This window comes from Musca domestica, unplaced genomic scaffold (genome assembly GCF_030504385.1).
Source record: "Musca domestica strain aabys unplaced genomic scaffold, Musca_domestica.polishedcontigs.V.1.1 55, whole genome shotgun sequence".
NCBI lineage: Eukaryota > Metazoa > Arthropoda > Insecta > Diptera > Muscidae > Musca > Musca domestica.
In genome coordinates this window covers 5,176,894-5,190,828 of record NW_026712355.1, presented here as the reverse complement: position 1 = coordinate 5,190,828, position 13,935 = coordinate 5,176,894, and the positions used below count along the sequence as shown (strand labels likewise).

The 13,935-nt window shown below is 37.2% G+C and overlaps 1 protein-coding gene across 1 annotated transcript in view; it reads right to left on the bottom strand.

Annotated features, from left to right (window-relative positions):
• Nucleotides 1-13,935, bottom strand: part of LOC101898146 (bumetanide-sensitive sodium-(potassium)-chloride cotransporter) — a 43,214-nt gene that overhangs the window by 8,707 nt on the left and 20,572 nt on the right. The gene's annotated exons all lie outside the window — the stretch shown is intronic.

Genomic DNA, 13,935 nt, shown 5'->3' with positions numbered 1-13,935 from the left:
TCCTGGGGTAAAACTCATAGTACAGTTCTTGCTCGAGTACTTTTTAGGGACTTTCGAACTTCCTAACGAACTTCAGGTTCATTTTGATAAGCTACAACTCCGTATAAGTGAATCCCGGCAGATCGTCATCGACATGTCGTCTACAATAATTTACGGCTCGTCGATATGTGTTCTTATACCTTGTCTCCTGGATCCTTGAGTAAAATGAAATAAAAAGAAAAAATCGGGACTGGAGTTCCACAAATGCCACATGTGGACCGATAATAATTGTACATTTGCAGTTTATCGGATTTTGTAAATCCACATGATTTACATTCCCAATTCCGTGGGCATTAAAGGGGTTATTCCGGGATAAGATCTAATGTAAACATGCTATAAATGTCGTTGGCCATTTGTCCTTCGAGTCGGATCAGTGATCAAGAGTGGAGTTGGGCAAAACTTTGCAAAAATTCTGACAAATTTTCACAATAGGGAGGCCATTCTGTTAACCAGCCAAAACCAAACTCATCAGATCCTAGGTCAGGAAGCTGTTCTGCTGAAAAAAATTGTAAAGAGGATGGATTGCTGGAAATTGTCCCAAAGAATTTTTTTCCAATCGCTAAACAGTAAAGTCAGTGAATTGACAACGGAACTCAAGTGGTTGGTACCGGAGCACAAGAGGAAAAAATGGCTAGACCATCTGAAATGGTGCAATGTTGGATTTGATATGAGTAAGCTGTGAGTATCGCTTTCGAACTTCAGGAAAAATGATGATAGGACTTCAATGTTGAAACAGCTGGATACCCCGGGAGTTGAGTATCTTACTAAAGTCCTAAACTTGTTGCTAGCCACCTGAATTGTTCCCGAAACCTGGAAAATGGACCGAGTGATCCCGCTTTTAAAGCCAGACAAGGCGAGTCATACAGACCTATTTCGCTTTTGTTGCCAGTAGCAAAGACTCTTGAGGCTAGTATCCCCCATACCATCAGATAAAGTTATCCAATTGCTAATATTGCCATAACCCCACATATCAGTCGAAAGCTGATCCAGAACAAGCTGTGTCATAAAATAGTGTTGGTAGCCCTTGACCTATCAAAAGCATTTGATGCGGTCAATCATGCCATACTGTTTGAGGATGTGTGGACGCCAGTCGTACGTTGAATTTAAGAACAAGAAGTCCAAACCCCGCCCGAAGTTGGGTTGTATCTTCCGAACTGTTCAACCTCTACCTTCCAGAAATCCCTTACCCGGTAGAGAGCATTGAAATCGTAACGTATGCGTTAATTTGTTAATTGCCTATGTGTAAGTCTGAACACCTATCACGCGAAACTTGTCGAGTGCATCCAAGCGAGGAATAGAAATGTATCCGACACACTCTTCACGGTATGGTTTGCAGAAGTTCAAGAAGCATTTAATTCCGACCAGGATCCTATATGTCGCTTTCGACAGCATGTCCATGCGGATGTTTGAACGATCAGGGCGTTGGATCCTGTCGTTAATTGCCTATGTGTAAGTGTGAACACCTATCCCGAGGAGCTTTTCGAGTTCATCCAAGCGAGGAATATAAATATATCCGACACACTCTTCACGATATGGTCTGTAGAGATGAGAACGCAGATGAATGTGCCGTTCAAGAGGCATTAAATTCCGACCAGGATCCTAGATGTCGCTTTCGACTGCCTGTCCAAATCATCTGCGTAAGCCACAGTTATCTGCGATAAATTGAAAAGTAGGAACAAGGTTCTCAAAGCTCTAGCCTGCAGAAATTGAGGCGCGAATAAGAATACCTTCAGCTGTAAGGGAACCAGTGTGGTCTGCGAATACAAGTGCTACGCAGTGGAAGAATATACGGAGCTGCCAGAGTGTTGGGTGCCTCCTCATGACATCATTGGATAATGACCATGAGGAGCCTAAATTCGATCACGAACGTCAGCATAACAACATACTTTCGATGCAGTACCGTGGTAACCGTACAACGGGAGTAAGACCTCCGGACATCTTCATTAGTATTTGGTTACTGAAGAAGGGCCATTTAGCTCTTGCTAGGATAAAATGCATATACTCTTTGAAGTCTAATCTGATATGAAGCTTGGTTCGAATATTTCCTTCATTTCGGGATGTCGTTAAATTTAGGAAAATGTATATCGTGTAAGGACACTGTCAATTCTTTCTTCACCAGCTCTATCAGAGTATCGCCAAATAGTTCTTTCCTGACGAAATATTAGACCTCTCTCTTCTTCGATTTCTGAGTCTTTCCGTTTGATTGGATGAGATGTCAAACTAGGCCAACAAGGCGTTGGTAATCATAGATTTTTTTTCTTTTGATAAAATATCAACTTTACTTCGATAGTAAGACCGTCGCATATCTTCATTAGCCCTTGGTAGCTGGAGAAATTCCATTTAGCTCTAGCCAGAATAACTTCCATGTATTCTTTGAAGTCTATCTCGTATGAATCTTGTTTCGATCCTGTCAATCTTCATTTTCCCCATATTGATACTTGATTATAATTTCTTCTTAACTCTGGACCTTAATCTGAACATATATTTCCATATACATATTAAATGTATAAGAAATGATTGCACTGAGGAACTACTGAAACATACTGCCAATTTATGACATGAGACCTCTTTAGTATTTAGTCCAGTGCTTAAATTGAAAAATCTGCTCACCAGAAATCCATCCCAACTTTAATTGGGAATAGAGAAAATTTCTGTTTTGATAGCTTCTTTTATCAACTGCAGCTTGATTTTTATTTGAATTTGTAGACGCCAAAGGTTTTCTTCTAAGCTACCATTGCTTCATTGATTGCATTAATTTTCATTTTGATTTTCACCACAAATCAGACTTCATGTCTCTCCCATTTGACGAATAATTATTTTTTTCCACGTCATTTTCATTTCAGAAAATGCCATTCCCCAAGTTCATGATGAAATATTCACGTGTAGACATGTAGTCTCATTATAGAGTAAATCTCTGATCCCTTATCATAATTAATTTAATTCAGCATTGTATCGAAATACAAAACGACATCTGCTAGACACTATTGTTAAATACTAGTAACATTTCGAATTAAATCCATGCAAATGATAAATTCGAAATTAATTTTGGATGAAGATACAAGCTAGGTGATAGTAATTACCAATTAGAGTTTTGTTCGATTTGCCAGTAGGCAGTGGGAAATATTTTGAGAAAAAAAAAAATAAAACAATAGCTGGTGCTAATTAGCAAAGTGTGGAGAGATATAAATCATAATGAAGGCGGAATGCAGTTTCGTAAATTACTTAAGTTACATTCGGCCCTATTATAGTTGTCGTCGTCGTCGCAAAATGAAGTCGAGGCGACAATATTGATATTAGGGTTGTCGTTTTTTGTCGATAGCGACAAATGATTGCCATTATCATTGTCGATACAACAGTCGACGTGAAGTCGATTTTTAAGAATATCTGTCGCCGTAAAAAATTGTGACGACATTGTATTTTTTAGCCGACGTGGATATTGTAACCATTTTGTATTTGATATTTGAACATGAAAAAACAAACTGCAAAACAATTTTAAATGTTGGTTTCCGAATTGAAAAAAAAAAAAAAACATGTTTGGCACAAGGATTTACCAAAGGTCATGTTCCAGCTAATTTTAAATCAGATTAGGAATCCATTGCTACAAAATTAAATCTAAACGGGTCACCGATTAGAGATTGGCAAAAAGTATGTTAAAATTAAAATTATTTTTGTATGTTTTTATTAGTTACATTTCTAAAGTTCTTTTAGGTTTGGAAAGATTTAAAATTTAAAACTAAAAAACAATTGTGCACAATAAGGGTGGTATTTTTAAGCAAATGACATTGTTGCTTTGGGAGGAGTCCTTCGCGAATGTAATGCAGTTTCAAAAGCTACTGAATCCACCAGCTCGTGCACTTGGAGTAAAAAATACGGAAAACATAATTGTAACAGACGTTATCGATCATGAAAATGAGCCAGTGGACAATGCTGATGACGAGACTCATGTAACTACTATTCAAGCTTCTCGATCGCCCAGAAAAACAATGATAAAAAGTCATCAAGGAAAGAAGAAGAAACTATCGAACTCTTGAAAGAGCAGTATAAACTTTTGGAACAACACAATCAAGAGTCAGGCAATGCAAATATGTTTGTTTGCTGCCTTGGCACTTGCCGCTGCACTACTAATACATCCTCCACTTCATCCTCACTTGAACTTAAGATATGTAACGCATTTATAATATCCATTTTTTCACTATATTTTTTCCCGAAAGATACGAAATTAGAATTCAAAATACAAACAAATTTTTATCTTATTTTGTAAATAAAAAGGGAGTGTTGCCAACGCTATTTTAATTGTTGCCAACTTTTATTTTAAACTATCGATGTCGCTTCCATGCCTTACCGTAATACCGTTTTTGAATCGAAGCGACGGTGAGGGCGACTTGCACACAAAGTCGTCGACGACTATAGAAACGACAACTGTAATTGGGCCGATTAGGAAATTTGGAAGTTTAAAGTGGATTTTTTCTATGTGTAAACATGCTTTAACTTTATCGATTTTAAATTTAAATTTTATCAGGACATATAGCAACATATAGGGCGTTTTCAAAAATACAACATTGCGCTGCAAATGTTGCGCAGCATATTCAAAATAACAACAGCTGACAACACTGCAAACGTCAGAGGTTCCAAAAAGCAGCAATCAAGGCCTATATAAGGTCGACCAGTAAGACCATCTGACGACCAACTTTTCTGTCAAAGTATATTTCGAATTCGCCCTATGAATACAACAACAAAATTGTGACGTTCTTGTCAAGAAAAAAATCGAAATAATTTTAATTATTAAAGGAATTTGAAGACAAAAAAAAAAACAGAAAAATTTGTGCTAAATTTCTTTTCCAAAGGATGAAGTGTCGAGCAGAATGGAGAAACGTTTCCCAGGTAAAATTCAAAGCAACGTCTTCTGTACTTCTGAACACTTCGACGTTGCTCATGTGGTGAAATATAAAAGAGAATATTATCGCAAAAATATTCTGAAGGGTGTATTAAAGCCTTGGGCACGCAAACATTTTGGCCATCGCACGTGCTGACCACCCAGGAATGGTTACATAATGAAGTTCCTCGCTTCATTTCTAGCGCACAATGGGCTCCAAAATGTTCGGATACCAATCCGTTGGACTATTGTGTCTGGAGTATTTTGGAAAGCAAAGTCGGCACTAAAAAATACCAAAGTGTCGATCACCTCAAGAACGCGCTTCGCTGGGAATGGGCCAAAATACCAAAGAGCAACATTCGGACAGCGTGACCAATGGCCAAAAGTAACCAATTCGAACAAATCTAAATTTATTCTAAAATTTTATGCTATTTCCGACATTTTTTGCTTTCATTCAATAAAATGTAAAAATGATGGCGTTTGACTTTGTTGCATTTTTTTTCTCACCTTGTATGAATAATTGATAGGTATAACACATGATACGGCCAAAACGTTTCTCATTGAAACAACGGTTCGTGGTCTCTTTGGACCAAATCCGTTTCAGGACATTTGGAATCGATCTAGAGGTGTCTGTCCATCCATCCATTTGATGCACACGATAACCCTCGAAGGGAGCCCCCGATTTTGCTTAGAAAACTTAGATCGAGTTCGTAGATAAGCAGTATTGGTCCAATTCTACTGGTACCTACCTCAAAAAGGTCAACAATTTCAAAGAAAATAATTTACCTAATACAACAAAAACAGATCTACCCATTTTTTTTTCAAATTCTGTGCTTCCCAACAACCATATAAGTGCTAGGACGATATCAGTCTACTCTCTCAAGTACCTCCCCCACATAGGGTCAACATTTTGAATAATTGTATCCCTCATAAAATGCATAATAATAATTTAATTTAATCTAAAATTCACGCATTCCTAATTTTCACAAATACAATATCTGTTGGAATATCTGTTCGGTGTACTTCTTCTGGTACTTCTCACACAAAAATCGACATTCTAATGCATGATGTTCTCCTTTTGGTTTTATTTTTCTTTGTTGGCAATTAACAAATTTGCCGTGATTATTAGATGTCAAGGCGAAGCAAGTTTTTTCGCCTAGAAATGTCTTATGTTAATTTAATGTCTAAAGGATCAAGGTGGATGCCAAATGCGAAAAATTAATAATAAGAGAACGACTTGATATGGAAGAGGACTTTGTAGCCGGAAGAAAGAAGAAGTCGGTCCTGGGCGCAAAAGTGGGATTTATGCACAAGTCAACAACAAAAAAGATGCTCCCAGGCGTGGCAGACCCCGGAGTATCCGTTTTGCAGAGAAAATTGTGGCATGTAGCCGAGTATGTCATGGAAGCGCCCAGACAACGTGCCACGCAAATGGGTATCAGTCGACGGTCTTAATGTATTCTCACCTTGAGACTCCTGTACATGGTTGCATTTTCCATAGTTTCTTGAATTTCAACAACCTATGTTATTGAGCCATGTATACTTCTATGTCTTGGGCTTTTTGCCGTGGTAACCTTACTTATGTTTATTTGAGGTACCTGCAAGAGTCTACATGCTTTGCAATGCATAGATTGAAAATATATCCCAGTTTAACTAAATTTTCTCTATTTTACACCAGAAAACCGCCACTGAAAACTTACTCCAGCGATCGCCACAAATCCTTCTTGGCTTTAGTTTGTTTATTACAAAAGCGGTTATTGTTATTTATTTTGTAAAAAATAACCGTATCTTGTTCTTAATTTTGTTTATATTCTCAAATAGGTGTTAATATTCATAACAAATAGCATTAGCTGCGAGGCTGGCTAGCAACCGGTCTATTCGGCAAAACAACAAATGCAAACAATGTAATGAGTTACTTTTGGACACAAAACAAAACGCGGTGATTTAATCTATTACCATCAATTAGCAAAATTTAGTTTTTTTATTTCGTTTAAATAAATTTCCATATTTTTTTTTTGCTTTGTTGTCCGGTTAGAGCAGACGTAAATGAATTTTAGTATCAGTGCCATAAAATGTTAACAATTAACACTTGGATTGATTGATCCCAATTCGAAAGCGTAGTTGAATCGAGAATTTCCTAGGAATTTCGATTTGTAATAAATTTAAATTTGCAAATTTATATTAGGATTATAAGAAAGCTGAATGTTGCAAAAAGTAGAGCGATGAGTTGTTTTTGAAAGAACGTCATCTATTTTTATAAACAAATGATAAATGGAATCAAAGCCATATTCGACGTCATTCATTGTATTCCCTAGAACAACGTTTCGATTATTAGATTTATTCAGTCATTCTGAAACCAGGCACTGGAAACTTCGTGGAAAACAGCTAATGGTGAGAATACATAAAATGCGTTTTTGGCTTGTTCATGTCATTGGCTGGCGTCTTCGTAAAGTGACAAAGAAGTTACAGGTTGTCTTAGTTCGATTTTGGCCCTAAGCACCTTTGTTCGTTTCCGATGAAGCCAGCCGATGACTTAAGCTGGGAATACATAAAGCGCTTATTTGGCTGGCTTAAGTCATCGGCTGGCTTCTTCGGAAATGAAGAAAGGAGACTAGGGCCAAAATCGAACTAGGTCAACCTAAAACTCCTTTGTTCATCTACGAAGAAGCCAGCCGATGACTTAAGCCAGCCAAATATGCGCTTTATGTATTTCCAGCCTTAAGCCAGTCACCTTATTTTTGATTTTTATGCAGTATCAAAAATTTGTTTTTATTTGGTAGATATGTTTGGTAGAATGTCCGTTTCAGGACATTTGGAGTCGATCTAGCGATGTCCGTCCGTCCGTATGTCTGTCTGGCTGGCTAATGCGCACGATAACTCTCGAAGGTAGTATCCGATTTGTTCCAAACTTGGTACATCATAATATTATCATCAAAATTAGATCGGGTTCGGAGATGGACAATACCGATCCACTCCTTCAGGTACCTTCCCCACAAAATGTCAATATTTTTAAAGAAAATAATTTACTGCACAGCAAGAGAAACGATAATCCTATTTTGCTGCAACTTTGAAAATCGTAATATTTGCAGGATTGCTAGTTCAGGTGCGAAAATGGACAATATCGGTCCACTCCATCAAGTACCTCCCCCACAAAAGGGTCAAAATTTTTAATAATTACAACTCTTATAAAATGTGATATAAGTGTTCGATTGTCTTCAAATTTCACACACCCCAATAATTTTATTAACCCAAGGTCTGGTGTGAAGATTGAATGTATCGGTTCACTCCTTCTCCCCCACAAAAGGTCGAAATTTTCAAAAAATATTTTTTGCACAGAAAGAGAAACGATGATCCGATTTTGCTCCAACTTTGCAAATCCTAATATTTGCGTCAGTGCTAGGTCAGGTGCGAAAATGGATAATATCGGAACACTCCTTCTGGTATCTCCCCCACAAAAGGTCGAAATTTTGAATATCCATTGAGCTCATAAAGCACGAAATTAATATCCGAATTCATTTAGACTTTGAACATTTCTATCAACAAAGGATCTGTTATAAGAACGGTAGAGATCGGATCATTTTTTCTGGTACCTTCCTCACAAAGGGTTAACGCTTTGAATAACCAAGACGTTTATAAAATCCGAAATAAGCATCAGATTCTCTTTATATTTCACACAACCCATTAATTCCACCAACAAAAGATCTGTTGTGAAGATGAGCGGTCAACTCCTTCTGGTACCTCCTCCAGCTTCATGGATATTCAAAATTTTGTGGAGTAGGTACCAGAAGGACTGGACCGACATATTCAAAAAAGTGCGAGAATTTACACCCTAACAGAAAGAAAATAGACTCAAAAGATCTGCTTTGCTTGGCCGAAAGTGGTGAACTGCCGAATTTGGTATTCTCCGATGAGAAAACAGTCGTTGGCCCGCAGTTTGTAATCAAACAAAGTGATCGAAAAGCATCAGATTCTCTTTATATTTCACACATCCCATTATTTACACCAACAAAAGATCTGTTGTGAAGATGGTCGGTCAACTCCTTCTGGTACGTCCCCACAAAAGCTGAAAATTTTAAATATACATGAAGCTCCGAAAAAGCGAAGTTAACATCCGATTCCATTCAAGACTTGGTACATCTCAATATTTCCATCAACACAAGATCTGTTATAAATATGGTAGAGATCGGACCATTTCTTTTCTTTTTTTTCCAGAAGCCTAGGATGAATATAAAATTTATGATTTTTCATAAATTGGTTATAAATGTTCGATTTTCTTGTAATATTGCCCATATCAATGCAGCATGAAAATGAAATACTTCGGTCGACTATATCTGTCACTCTCTTTCTCTCTCTCTTGGTGTGCTCAAAGCTGATGGCATGGTGAACTTTGTCTGTTGCTGAGAACAAATTTAATTGCCCATCTAGATCCATCTTCTTTTTCGCTTTTGACACAATTACAATAAAATATCATCTCATCTCTGTCATTCCCATCATGACGTACACATAACTTCTTTTGTCTTTTCTGTTGTTATTTTATAAAAAATAAAAAATATCGACACTTCAAAATGTCCAGGTCTTTCCACAAGAAATTATTATTAATTAGACTACTTAAAGACATATTATAAAAAAAATTGTCCCCATAAATATCAATGCTAAGGTTATTGGCTATCAGCAGATACTTCTTCAAAATTCCCTGTCACCGGAAAGAAATATATATTGATGTCATCGGGTTTAAAAAAATCAACAAATAACCAGGCTGGTGTATTTTGATAAATTATATTTTCCAAAAAATGTATGTACACATGTCTGTATACAGACAGTGCAACAGACAGCTGGGACATACAACACCCAGTTAGGTGTTTGGTACAAACGATAAAAACCTGTCAACCGATATCACAAAATTCAATTTCCCAAATTTTTGTGATAGAAGATATCGATGAATGATTTTGGCACTTGACGCAGTGACATGTGACAGTGGCGGGGGCCCAGCCTTGGCCAAAGTGTTTTGCAAGAAACAAAGATATTCAGTGTGGTTATTTTCGCCCCTCCCCGCACCCCAAAATGACAATGATTAATTAGTTAAATGTCAAAAGGTATTAGAGGAGCTACCACTATTGGGCGCCAAAAATGTAGCCCTCGTGATTAATATAAAGCGGGCAGATTTAATCGAAATTTTTGCTGGGCCATGCCAGGCAATCCACTTGATTGTATTGCTACAGTAATTAAAATATATATTTTTTTAAATTCTGGACCGAACCAGTTTTTGGAATTCCCTAATAAAAAAATCAAATGAAAACAAGTCAAACAGTATTAGTCAACAGATGTATACCCCCAGCCTTGACTTATGATTAGTCAAACTTTTGACTCTTTATGGTGGGAGGTTCCGAAGCAGTTGGCAAATATTGACCAATTCGTATCTGACCTAAAACTGATATAAATATTACAACGTGACAGATTTGGACTATATCGACTAATTCCTATACTTTTTGTGAGATATATGCAAATTTTTGGAAAACGTGGAAATATGCGTGAGGTACCAGATATAGCGGACCGAAAGTATTCCGTTTTCATACTTCATCTAAAAAATCAAATTTATCAGACAAAAATATTGGTATGTGCAAAATTTGAAAGAAATCGAACATTTATATCCACTTTTATGCGAAATCAGAACTTCCGATAAATTACATATTCATATCGGATTTCTGTTTAAGAGAAATATTTAGATATAGCAGGTTGTAAAGAATCGCCGACTTGTTTTGCAAGTTATGACAGATATAAGTATTGAAAATTGTGACCCTTTGTGGGTTAGGTACCAGAAGGGGTTGGCAGATGTATATCATCTTCACACGAGATCTTGCGATAACAAAAATATTTGGATGTGTGAAATTTGAAGAGGGTTATTTGCTTATTTCGCGATTTGGTTATTCAAAATTATGATCCTTTGTGGGGTAGGTACCTGAAGAAGTGGTCCGATCTCTTGCCATCTTTATGCCAAATCAGAATGGAATCGGTTGTTAATTTCGAGTGGACCGATCTATTCCATCTTCACATCAGATCTTGTGTTAGTAGATATAATAGGATGTGTGAAGTATGGGGAGAATCGGATGCTTATTTCGGATTTTCTAATCGTTTTGGTTATTCCAAGCCGTGACCATTTGCGAGAACAGATCTTGTTTTAATAGAAATATTGACATATGCTAAGTCTGAATGGAATCGGATGTTAATTTCGTGTTTTATGAGCTTCATGGTTATTCAAAATGTTGGCCCTTTGTGGGGGAGGTACCAGAAGTAGTGGACCAATTTTCACCATTTTCACAGTAGATCTTGTCTTAGTAGAAATAATGAAATATATGAAATATGAAGAGAACCGGATGCTTATTTAGGATTTTATGATAATTTTGGTTATTCAAAATTTAAACCCTTTGTGAGGGAGGTTCCAGAAGAAATGGTCCGATCTCTACCATATTTGTAACATATCTTGTGTTGATAGAAATATCGAGATGTGACAAGTCTGAATGGAATCGGATGATAATTTGGCGTTTTATGATTAGTCAGAATTATGACCCTTTGTGGGGACTCATGTATTTCACCTTTACACCACACCTTGGGTTCATAAAAATATTGAGATGTGTGAAATTTGAAGACAATCGGAGTCTTACATCACTTGTAATATAAGTTATAATTATCCAAAACTTTAACCCTTTGTGAGGAAGGCACTTGATGGACTGGCACTGACCCAAATATTAGAATTGGCAAAGTTCGGGCGAACCCGGATTATCCTTTCTCTTTTTCTACAGTAAAATATTTCTCTGACCATTTCAAACTTTTTTGGGGGAGGTATTAGAAGGAGTGAACCGATATTCGCCATCTCTGAACTCGATCTTAGTTTGACAATATTATTTCGATGTACCAAGTTTGGAGCAGATATCAGATACTCTCTTCGAGAGTGCGCACCAGCCAGCCAGACAGACGAACTGACGGACAGATATCGCTTGATCGACTCTATTGAATGAAAGCAAAAAATGTAGGAAGTAGCATCAAATTTTGGAATATTCTTAGATTTGTTCGAATTGGTCACCATTGGCACGAATTATGGCAAATGAAACAGTCACACGCTGTCTGAACGTTGCTCTGCGGTATTATGGCCCATTCCCAGCGAAGCGCTTGCTTGAGGTGATCGACACTTTGATATTTTTTAGTGCCAACCTTGCTTTCCAAAATACTCCAGACACAATAGTCCAACGGATTCGTATCCGAGATTTTTGGTGGCAATTGTGCGCTGGAAATGAAACGAGGAACCTCATTTTGTAACCATTCTTGGGTGGCTCGTGCTGAGTGCGATGGTGCTGAGTCCCGTTGGAATGTTCAAGGCCTGCAGCCAAAATGTTTGCGGGCCCAAGGCTTTAATACACTCTCCAGAATATTTTCGCGATAATATTCGGCAATTATTCTGATGCCACGGTCGATTCATACGAACGGAGAGCGACCATCGGCTGTTATGTCAGCCCACACCATCACCATGGCCGGCGCTTGAGTTCTTGTGGCCAACCAAAGGTGCACATTTTCAGCTGACCTCTTTGGCAAGTAAACGGGATCACGATTTGTTTATTTACAAACTGTTGGACAACGAATGTTTCCTCATCGGAGAAAACCAAACTCCGCAGTTCACCCCTTTCGGCCAAGCGAAGCAACTCTTTAGCTCTTTTGAGTCTATTTTTTCGTTCTGTTGCGGTGTAAGTTCTTGCACTTTTTGGAATGTCAATGGCTCTACCCCGAGCTCATTTTTCAATATTTGGTGAATGGAATATTGCGATATGTTCAGCGCACGAGCCATTTTTCGGCCACTGTGTGTTTCGATCAAATCGCTTCTTTACTTTTCAAACCATTTCAGCTGATGTTGCTAACATCTGTCGGACGAGTGGCTTAGAAATAAGCGCAGTCTGAACTTGGTTGCAGTTTTTTCATCTCACTCTCTATATACCCAAATCAGAGATGGAAACCTAATTTCTATGCAGTAGAATTTGATAAGGTAAATTACAGAAAATGCAGAGATGGATATGTTTTTTTTGAAATTATTTTACCATGCATTCTACATTTTCAGCGATTTTTTTAATTTAGAGATCCTCAAAATGTATCCCTGTTATGAATATTCCTCTTTTTTGTTGCTCAGCTTATCTGCCGTTTAGGCAACAATTTGAAAAGATGGAATTTATTATACCGGAAATAATTTTTGAATTATCAAAAGCCTCTTAGGCCTTGGATCCAGAATTGTTTAATTTGATGATAAAATTTAATTGCAACGATCTTCTTTGTATAAATAAGTTGAGTATGACGTATCCGATTGAATGACATGTTGTAAATATATCTAAACCCCCTTTCTGATCAAAGCGTATTTTTCCAACACTCTGTTTACCTGCTTTGATATATTTTCCAGATAAAAATGAAACAATATTACCATCATCGGTTTTATTTATTTCTCTCTCTCTCTCTCTCTCTCTCTCTCTCTCTGTATGCCCCACTTAATCGGATGTTTTGCAAATACCAGTACTTCACACGCTCGAAGTGTGTCATTTTCTTGAGAACCCAGTTTTTGTTTTTGCGATAATACAGCAACAACACTTCACAACGGTTTGAGTGGAACAGTTTTGATGTTATTTTATTTTATTTTGTTGTAAATCGAATGTAAATAAATACTTCTTCCTATTAAAAAAATTTCCTTAATATTGTCTCAATGAGTTCCTCGATAATTGGAATGTTTTAGCCGAGGTCTTATCAACAATTACAACATTTGAATTGGTAATGTCTCAATTGCATAAATGTTTTGAAATGCAGGGATTTAGAAGTTATTGTACTTTTTGAAAACATTTTGAATTGCCTGTGGCGCAAAAGAAAAGTTCATTGTCAATGATTGTTTTTCTGAGTGGGGGGAAGAGATAAATGTGGAAGGCAATTAGCATTCAAATGTGACGGACTGTAAAGTCATTTATTGCAGAGTAAATGGCTTTAGAAGACAATCAAATCTG